We start from the raw sequence: 11,450 nt of genomic DNA on the forward strand, positions 1-11,450 counted from the left end.
TGGGTCGGCAGCCGTGACTTGAACAGTCTCTGGGTCGGCAGACGTGACTTGAACAGTCTCTGGATCGGCAGACGTCACTTGAACAGTTTCTGAATCGGCAGACGTGACTTGAACAGTCTCTGAATCGGAAGACGTGACGTGAACAGTCTCTGGATCGGCAGACGTGACGTGAACAGGCTCTGGATCGGCAGACGTGACGTGAACAGGCTCTGGCTGGACGTGGCTGACGTGAGGCTCTGGCTGGACGTGGCTGACGTGAAGCTTTGGCTGGACGTGGCTGACGTGAAGCTCTGGCTGGACGTGGCTGACGTGAAGCTCTGGCTGGACGTGGCTGACGTGAAGCTCTGGCTGGACGTGGCTGACGTGAAGCTCTGGCTGGACGTGGCTGATGTGAAGCTCTGGCTGGACGAGGCTGACGTGAAGCACTGGCTGGACGAGGCTGACGTGAAGCTGGATGGTCTCTGGCTGGACGGTCTCTTGTTGGATGGTCTCTTGCTTAGGAGCCACCGGACACGTCGTTGAGGAGGCCATTCCTCTCCTCCTCCTCCGTCTCCGGACCACCGGACTAGGGACCACCGGAACCGGAACCAGCGGTGAAGGCCGGGCGTGACACGGGATGAAGCTCTCCAAACATTTGGAGAGCGCCTCTCTCCAGCCCAGACCGATATACTCTAAAACTGCAAGAAAATGTAAGCCAAAAATCTGAGGAAGTTGTGTTTCAAATTTTAGGTTGACATCTCAAAAAATAAGTTTTCAGAAAGATTTTATTTGGCCGCAGTACCAACATTTTTCACTAGATGGAGAACCAAGCTTCATTACAGAAGAAATATAAACTGTACCGTGTGCACAGTTTTACAAAACTGGGCACAGTTTACCAATCTGTCCACATGGATGCTATAGCCTATGCTATAGGCTATAGCAGATGCTATAACAACTGAAAAAAGCACAAATGTCAGGGCATGTTAGAACCCTCTGAGGTCTAAGGGGTCCTTGAGGTGTTCTGACATGCTCTGACATTTGTGCTTTTTTCAGTTATATATAAACATGTTAATGGCAAAGGTGTAAATTCACTCTATATAGCACAAACGGGGCTACCGTAATATGTGAGCAACATGTATGTACATGTTTATGCGTGATTATTGAAAAAAATAAAACTTAAAGTGTCTGAAATAAGGCCACAAAACACATACTAAATATGTGTCCACAACTTTTGACTAATGAGCGTTGTTGCCTAGAATTTTTGCTTCAAAATGATCTGAAAATCATCCTGCCTAATCATTTACACAAAACAATACATTGATTTAAATTTTATAAGACACCTTTTGTTTGGAAAGGCAATATGCGTGGAGGCGTGTTCACACATGAGAAGACAAATGTCGGATAATGTGCCACATACATAATGAGCTGCATATTAATTAGCCTTGTGTGTCACAGGGTCTCAAAGAATGCAAGGACAAAATAAACTATCTATATATACATATTTTACAATTAGAAATTGTAACCAATTACAAATAGGTTACAATTACAACAACAATTACAATTTAAACAATATTTCAAGTGTATTTCTTTGTAAAAAGTATACATTTTATCATACGTATTAAAAAAGGTAAGGATTCATTAGTTTGCATATTGGAACAAACACTATAATAACATCTTAGTTTATAATTCAATATACCTACTTTATTTTTGACAAAACATCATACTATAGTATATTTAACTATGAGCAGAAATTGGTGAACAAAAGCGTACCTTATTTAATGTGACAGTAGTCTTTTTTTACAGTCAAAACTTTATAATCTATCCAAAACTAATCACAAAATCTCGTCTAAACATTCATATTTAGTCTGTAACATATTGTGTATGATATATTAGCATATACATGTGAATTTGCAGTTTATTGCTTATACAGACATTTTATTTCAACATATTTCAGTCTATTTTTACTCATCTTAGTAGGCTATAGCAATATAGTTTGGATGTGTTCATGTAAACATAACGTTTACTAATGAAGGTGCGAGAGTGAATGAACGGCACAGACATGCGCTGTATAACTGTAGTAAACAAAGTGCTCCCGCGCCTGTGTGTAGGCTAAATGATGAATGAACGGCACAGACACAATTCATATTTAAACAGCCTTTTTGCGGTTTGCAGTCAGACACTATTCAATATCGCGATTAGAACAAGGCACTTAAGAATAAATGACTGACTAAATCAGCTGGATCCGTTGCTCCTCGAAATGAAACTACCAGCACTTCTGGTACATTTTCCAGGGTTATTAGATAGTATTATTCCTTACAGCGTAGGGATATGCTGTGTACACAGCTGTAGTAAGATACTTACTTAACACGATGTGTTTTATAATCCAGCTGGTGGGCGTTGGCATGTTTGAATGGCTTGCCTTAGATCATTTGCGTTTGAATACCGCGCGCTCTCCGTGGGCGTGGCACATTAACCCGTAATCAGGTATAATGAGCTGGAATGAAAAAGACTGACATCTCTCTCTTTTCATACAGATTACATAAACTGTGAATTTTTGTTTTTTTATATAAATTAATTCATTTAAAAGAAGAGAGTTCAGGCTTTATTATGGAAAAACACTTGTGCCTGTATGACAAGTATTTGCGGAATTACAGTTAATTTTCGGACGCGTTTCAGAATGGACTTAACTGACAGAGAGAAGGCAGAACGCGCACCATGTTTGTTTTTCTTTATTTGGCGAAAAGCACAACACTTTGTTTTATTGTGAGTATCCACAAAAAAATAGACACTTATCAGGATCTAATGATGTACAACACTTAATATGTAAGATCAAAATCAACAGAGTATTTTGAGTTTCTTTTGCACTGATAAGAAAAAAAGCGAGACTATCGCGCGGGCGGGTTAAGCAAAGGAAGACCGACCAAACCAAAAAGGTAATTTCATTTACATTTTTAACCTCTCAAATGGTCAAGATGGTCAAATCTCCTCTGGAACCCCTGTTCATAGACGAATCCAATAAATCTGTGTCACGCTTTTGGTTCCAGAAACGGCTCAAATCCGTTCTACATCAGTCAGGAATTCCAGCAAAGAATTTCTCAAGTCACTTCTTCTGTATCGGGGCAGCAACTTCAGCAGCTTCAGCGGACGCAGCAAGAACTTTTCCTGGTAGAGCACTTACGTTTCTCTTACGTCCAGCGAGCATGGGTCTCCCAGCGGACGTACTGTGTACTTATCTCTACTCTCTCCCATCCAGTGAGCATGGACGCAACACCGATGCCCATCCGTCCAAACGCTACAGCCTTGGAACCAACCCGCTCCCGCACTGTACGCCCTGTAAAAGACCACAAAATATTCAAAACGCCTTTCAGATAGCTTGGAAAGCATGTCAAAGCTAGTTTGGTTCCAACACCGCAGCAGTATCATCTCTTCCTTTCCATCAGGAGTTCATTCTCCAGCCAAATGGCTCATTGGATAATTTGAAAGAAAGTCAGAACCAAGTCTTACCACTACAGCATAATCTACTCTGCTCCCACAGGAGTTCCATCTCTCCATCCAAACTTGATCCTCCGCCGCAGCAGCATTATCTTTTCTGCTCCCGCAGGAGCCCAGTTCCATGTCCAACTTACCTTTTTGGACAGTTGAATTCAGAAAGCAAGTTTGACCCACTGCCGCAGCAGTGTCGTCATCTCCACTCCCGCAGGAGTTCCATTTCTCCATCCAAACTTGATCCTCCGCAGCAGCAGCATTATCTTTTCTGCTCCCGCAGGAGCCCAGTTCCATGTCCAACTTACCGTTTTGGACAGTTGAATTCAGAAAGCAAGTTTGACCCACTGCCGCAGCAGTGTTGTCATCTCCACTCCCGCAGGAGTTCTGTTTCTTACTCCAACTCGCTCCATTCCTGCGAAACCATTATCTCTTCTGCTCCAGCAGGTGCTCAATTCTCCATTCAACTCACCATAGGATACTTGGAAGCAAGTCAGAAGCAAGTTTTCCACTGTCGCAGCAGTGTCATCTACTCCGCTCCCGCAGGACCTCCGTTACTCCGTCCAAACTTCTACCATTGCCGCAGCAGCGTTATCTTTTCTGCTCGCGCAGGAGCCCAGTTCTTAGTCCAACTTACTTTGGACAGTTGAATTCAGGAAACAAGTTTGGTCCACTGCCGCAGCAGTGTCATCTACTTCGCTCCCGCAGGAGCTCCGTGTCTCCGTCCAAACTTGCTCCATTGCCACAGCAGCATTCTCTTAAGCTCCCGCAGGAGCTCAGTTCTCTGTTCAAAGGATAGTCGGAAAGCAAATCGAAAGCAAGTTTGGTGCACTGCCGCAGCAGTGTCATCTACTCCCCTCCTGCAGGAGCTCCGTTTCTCCGTCCAAACTTGCTCCACTGCCGCAGCAGCATTCTCTTCCGCTCCCACAGGAGCTCAGTTCTCTGTCCAAAGGATAGTTGGAAAGCAAATCAAAAGCAAGATTGGTCCACTGCTGCAGCAGTGTCATCTACTCCGCTTCCTCAGGAGCTCCGTTTCTCCATCCAACTCGCCTTCACTGCTGCAGCAGTGTTCCCTCCTCTCACCCCACGACTATTCAATTCTCCATCCAATTCGCCATCAATGAGGCCACGCATCCGATGCCACGACAATCAACTCCCTTCCGACGATGCAAGACCTCCCCATCCAGCGACTAAATTTGCTCCCTACGATTGGCACCCTAAGCTTACACTCATTTCTTACACATCATTTCTGCCGGTTGTCCCACATTTATTGCAACTTTTGGGGGAGTACTCTGGGTTCGGGCCAAATATCCGAGCTCTGAGCCCTCTCCCAGACAGCACGCCAAATATGCATACAATTTATTCTATCTAACTTATTTGTAAGTGTGAACTAGTGAAATTATGTTTTATTAACAAAGTTCGGGAGGTGCACGTTCAAATAATTGATCCAATTATCACATCATTCCAACCAGCTGTCGACAATCAGTAGTCAACATGTCTATCCAATCAGAGTTGGAGACCTATATATACACACATTTGACTCACCAATGTACTTCGACAGTTTTTCAGCATCCCTCCACCACCCCGTCTCCTCACACTCGCCTGGTTACTTCTTAAACCAGCAATACGGGGGGAGTACTCTGGGTTCGGGCCAAATATCCGAGCCCGGAGCCCTCTCCCCGGACAGCACGCCAAATATCCATACCATTTATTCTATCTAATTTATTTGTAAGTGTGAACTAGTGAAACAGGTACTGACAGGAAACGTGACTGGAACGCTGAGTCAGAGTCTCCCAAAGAACTTGAAACTTGTAAATATGTAAATAGTTAATTTTTTATAGAATCAGTTCTTTTTTTACATGTCCTCCTCTCTACTGGCCAATACTGGGAGCATGTATTGGGTGTAGAAATTCTCCAGGAGGAGATTTCCACACCAGGGTCTTTGAGGATGGACAGGATGATTGCTTCCTTTGTGGTCCACACCACAAAATAACATAACTCATGGCCTGTGATGTAGAGCTGTCCTTGGACCTGGTGCCAGTATGGGTGATCCTTTTTCAAGACGTATGACCCACCCTCCACACGTAGACAGAAAGATGATGACTGGACTGCCTCTGTGATGGTCATGTTCCTCTGGCTGTGTGGACAGTTACTTCCAACAGGGCAGATTGCTCCACAAGTCCATCGGTGATGCTCCCAGAATACCTGACTCACAAAGAGACCAGACTCGAGCACCTCTAGCTGACAGGCCTGCTCAAAAGCTCTCACCCATTCAGCCTCGTTCACTACACCCCAGTTGACAGCCATCACTCCATCCAGGTTGTTCCCCCCAAGCACCCTTTTCATGAGGGATGGGCATGGAGTCGATGAGCGCTGTGACAACAGCACAGCACCAAAATTGCTGACTGTCAGTCTACCCTACCTCCAGGGATTTCGCTGCTGTCCCACAGTGGCAGTCTAGATGGCAGCTTGCTGGTCTTTTGTCAGTCGCATTGAAGCAAGAATTGCCTCAAGCACCCGACCCCCATGCTCCTTCACCAGCTCCGGCACAGTGAGATTGACCAGATGTTGAGGCCGTGGCTCTGGCTCAGGTGACAACAACCATGCCATGCCACACTGTGTGCCCCTCAATGCTGTCCTGAACCAGCCCACATCCTCAGAGGTGATGTCTCTGGCCAGGGGGTTGAATGTTGCCTCATACTGTGGGTAAAGCTCAGACACCGGCTGGATGATTTTGGAAGATCAAGGCTTCTTCCACTGGCACTCCACATCTGTTGAACTGATCTCCCACATGGTGAAAATGACCTGGATGATTTTGGAAGATCGAGGCTTCTTCCACTGGCACTCCACATCTGTTGAACTGATCTCCCACATGGCGAAAATGACCGATGCTGCAGCATGGCTACATTTAAACTCTCCCCGTGCACAATCACAGACAGAGCTAATAATAGTGCCGTCATCTTCCATGCAGACCTATAAAATAAAATAGTATACCATTTCTTAGAATGCTGTAATATATTTAATTAGCAGCAAAACATGAATGAGCAGGATATATGTACCATTTAATGTTAGTGACGTTTGTGTATCAGCTGTCTCTGAACAGCAAATGATACACCATTTAACATTAACCCTCTGGGGTCGCAATCAAATAAGCTTTTGTTCGCCAATTTCTGCTCATATGTTAAATATATAGTATGGGATGTTTTGTCAAAAAATAAAGTAGGTATATTGAATTATCAACTAAGATGTTATTATAGTGTTTGTTCCAATATTCAAACTAACGAATCCTTACCTTTGAAATACATATGAAAAAAGGTATACTTTTTACAAAGAAAGATTACACTTGAAATATTGTTAAAATTGTAATTGTTGTTGTAATTGTAACCCTTTTAATAAAATAGCAAAAAATATTTATTTACAAGGTAGATGTAAACAAAATCTTAATATGTCAATATACGCCTTCTCATTAAATTCTTTTTATTGTGTTTTATTAGTGACAAATTTGGGGAGAGGATATATTCCAAAACTTTCTGAAAATACAGTATGGGAATTAACTGCACAATTACTAGAATGATTAGGCATGGTGATTTTCACATCGTTTTGAAGCAAAAACTCTAGGAGACAACATCCATTAGTCAAAAGTCTTGTGGACACATATTTAGTATGTGTTTTGTGGCCTATTTCAGATACTTTACGTTTTAGTATTTTCAATAACCATGCATAAACAATATTCTCTCAAAAATACAAACATGTACATACATGTTACTCACATCTGATGGTAGTTTGTGCTAAATAGAGTGTAATGACATCTTTGTCATTAATATGTTTATAAGCAACTGAAAAAAGCAAAAATGTCAGAGCATGTCAAAACATCTCAAGGACCCCAAAAACACCTTAGACCCCAGAGGGTTAATAACTGCATGTGTTGGCACAAATACTTAAAAGGAAAGCATTATCACTCAGTAGAGCTTGCTGAAGAGCTACATCAACTGGCATGGCTACATTGCTTAAGGCTTCATCATAGTCATCAACATTAACAAATCCAATGAGAGACTCTGCATACTCTATGGAAAATACAGTATTACCCATGTCTCCTTGGTAATTCATGGACTGCAATGTAATGCCTACCCATGACCTTTCGGTCATTTATGTTACCTTGGTTTCGTAAAGATTCATAAAGGTGTGTTCCTGCCACCAAGACACCGTTGAGATCTTGTGTTGTCCAGGTCAACACGTTCTTCCTCTTGCACGTCAACACTGCTGTCAGACTAATGGCACCACACTGTCTGCCATGTGTAAGGAACTCAGCTTTTTGGAAATATTAATAATCAATAATATCTTGTTATTATTAATTATAAATATTTGGGTCAGTTAATTGGATTAACTTGATGTGGCTGAATTAATATTACAATCAATTAATCAGTTCTTCCAACGAACTCTTTTGATTATTAATTTATTCTAAGAAAAGGGTATCTTCCCTGGCCACAGAAGAATAATTATTTCTTCGCCTGTACAGTACTTTGAGCCAGTAGCAAAGACCGTGATCGTAAAGTGACTTGTATTGCAAACAAAACAGAACCAAATACATATTATGTACAAGTTTTATTAACTAAATATAGATATTTATATGAATACAAATAAACTAAACAACATACACACATGAATACATAAATAGGTTAGTGATAGGATGAAATTGGAAACCGGAAGAGGGTCTATGAGAAGAACCATCAGAATTTCATTTTCACATTTCATTGAATTGAATACTTGCATTTGTAATGGGAACATTTCTTGAAGTTGTTGAAAATTGAAGTCGTTGATGGTTCCGGCAGTGTCAAGTGGAAGTTGGTTGAGCGTTCTCTTTCTCCAGGAACACATCGCTGGTTTGGTCAAGGCCTGGGACTCTGTTGAGGCCACGCCGAGCACCCAGGAGAAGTGAGGAAGTCGGAAGGATGGGTGATTGGAGTCGTTGTTGGTTGGAGTCTTTGTTCCAAAACTCTTGAGATTGTCCTTTGTTCTTTGTGAGAGAATCATCTCTCTCCTGCCTGAGCCCATATCTGGTTGGAATCGAGGCCTGCTGGGCCCTGGGGCCCCCGTGGAGGGGGAGGGGGTCCCCCAGAATCACCAGAACAGTGTTGCGGCTGGATGAAAGAACTAAGAGAGGGAGGTCACATGTGGACCGTCTCTAATAAGGCCTGGAAAAGATCCTCCCCTAAGGGTTGAACTCGACCAATCAGAAAGGTGACATGTCTGAGAGGGAAAGTGGCTCTTAGTTGATTTACGGATCTTTGTCCCTAGCATGATTATACCTTCATTAATGCTCAGATCGCTATAACACATCCACACTGCATTCTAGAAGAAGGTGTTGTACATCAAAGTGTGAGTCATTAAATGAGGATTAATTAGGTAGGAGGCATGATACAGATGAGGTTACATTGATCGTTAGTTTGTTGTATACCAGGATACATACCATAATATATACCTAATAGTACACGAGACAGTAAACCATTTACACTGTTTCTTTCACAGTTTTATGCATGTTCATTTATAGATCAGTTAGTCTATGATTAATGCAGCAAAGTCTGTTTTAAAGAGGGTTTCTGTTTCATAGTCTCTCTCTTGAGTATGTGGCCACATTCCTCGGAGGTCGTAAAATCTCCTTATCATGCCCTGTAACATGACACTGTTTCTGCCCTTGTGTTTGTTCATTTGGGCTGTGTGAGGAGTTTCATAAACCTTTGTATATAATGAATATTTAGTATGTGTCTGATTGGTCCATACCCTACAGATGTGAATTTCCAAAGCGGGCATCACCTTGATGAAAGGAACCTTTTAGCACTGATCTCTGTGGAGATTCAGAACTTACATTTGAAACATTCAAAGCATTGTCATTAAAGGGACACTCCACCCATTTGCATTAAGCTTTCCATTGTTGGAAACCCAGTCATACTATTGAATGGTCGTGCCACGCTCTCTCATTTTCCCTTGAGACGACAGAAATCCGCTATTTACCTTATTCACTTCCTCCCACAATGACGCAAAAATCGTCATTTTACGTCATTGTCGGAGGAAGTGTAAGAGGGGGGGATTTCTGTAAAGACTACAAGCACTAGCTCCCACCCTTTCAAACCCGCCCGTAGGGGGTTGGACCTAATGCGCTGAATGTCCGGGATTCAGCTTTTGATTTCTGCAGTCACCATTCATTGTTTACATGCACACCTTTTGTTTCAATCTAACTGAATTCATTCCGATTGGCGAATCTGAGTGTAGTGTTTACATGAACGCTAAACAAGTGATCGGTTGATGTGCGTTTTGACATTGCTAAGAAAATTCCCGCTCCTCCGTGAGAGATACGAGACCGGTGCGCCTCACAGGTGTCGCTCATCAGTAATCACGCCACCGGCCTCGCGCCGTTCTTCTGAGCTGAACTTCTATCCAAAAGAAAAGGATAGAAGAAATGTCTCATATTGTATGAATTTCTCATATTGTATCATATATCTCATCTTTCTGTGCGCACACACCCGAAGTGTGCAGCCATAGAGCCCTAAACAGCGCTCGAGTAATGAATTGAGCTCTGTTTCGTGTCTGAATGGACAAATACACACAACATTGTTTAAATGTCCGTTTTGGAGAGTATTCACATAAAATATGTCGGTTATGTCTTAAACAGAGTTGTGATCCAGTCTCTTTGGTAGAGAGAGAGAGAGAGAGAGAGAGAGAGAGAGAGAGAGAGAGAGAGAGAGAGAGAGAGAGAGAGAGAGACGAGGAGAACAAAGCATGCAAATGGAAATTATCGCGGCCGGAAAAATTATCGAGATCATTTTTTCTATCTTAATGTAGGGGAGATGGTGAATAAGCCCTATTTCAAAAAGGGGTGGAGTGTTCCTTGAACAGTTGTTCTTTCCACCCCCACATTTCTTTGTATACTATACAAATGTCTTCCTCTTATTTCATTGTCCCATATCCTCTGCCACCTCTTTTTCACTTCAATCCCAATCAGCCCCTTAATTTCCGCTTTACTCATCTGTACTCTGATGTTGATCTCAGGATATTTCAACGACTCCTTTGCCAGTTTATCAGCTTCCTCATTCCCCTTTACTCCGACATGGGCTGGCACCCACAAAAAACTCACCCTTACGCCTAATTCCTTTATGGTATATAACTTCTGCAATGTTTCATTTAAAATATCTTGTCTTGCTAAGGATGTTTCACTCTCTAAACTTTGCAGAGCTGATTGTATGTCTGTACATATCACACTACTACTAGGCTGCTTTTCTTCTATCCATTGTAAAGCTAATGATATGGCTATCAGTTCTGTTGTAAAAACAGATATATGATCTGTTACTCTTTTTGAAATTTTAACATAGTCCTGAGACATATACACGGCTGCAGTTGCTCTACCTGTTATGCGGTCTTTTGATCCATCTGTGAATATTTGAGTCATGTTGTTGTATACTTGTTTAATGTATGTTGAACAATTACTTTTAATGGCAAATTTGGTTCATTCTTGTGTATCTCCTTATGTGTGAATAGGTCTATTTCTGGCATTGGGTATAGCCATGGGGGTCAGGGTTCTCAAGTTTTATCAAAAGCTTGGAGTGAGATCACATGCGGTTAGGGGAGGAGCCCTAATGTAGCTCCGCCCTACAATTTAACCAAATTGTTCATAATTAACCAGCACAAATTGAAATTATAACAATTGGTAAATCTGATAAATGACAGAGCAATTCATCACATCAAATATACTCTAATGTTATATTTCAAAATTGCAAATATACAAAAATTACAAAAATATAACAAATCACTCCAAACAGTTTGGAAAAACAAATATTTTTTGCATTTTGAATGTGTCTAGTCGAAATGGTATAATGATTTATTGTGTGGTGAGACATTGTGAACAAATGGACATATTAGAGTATTAAGGTGCGTTTGTGTGTGTGTACACAAGAGTACACAACCCAGCTTATGAAATGTGTTTTGTGTTGTAAGTG

Source organism: Siphateles boraxobius, unplaced genomic scaffold (genome assembly GCF_051911475.1).
Source record: "Siphateles boraxobius isolate OS27281-9 unplaced genomic scaffold, OSU_SipBor_1 61, whole genome shotgun sequence".
In the NCBI taxonomy this organism is placed as follows: domain Eukaryota; kingdom Metazoa; phylum Chordata; class Actinopteri; order Cypriniformes; family Leuciscidae; genus Siphateles; species Siphateles boraxobius.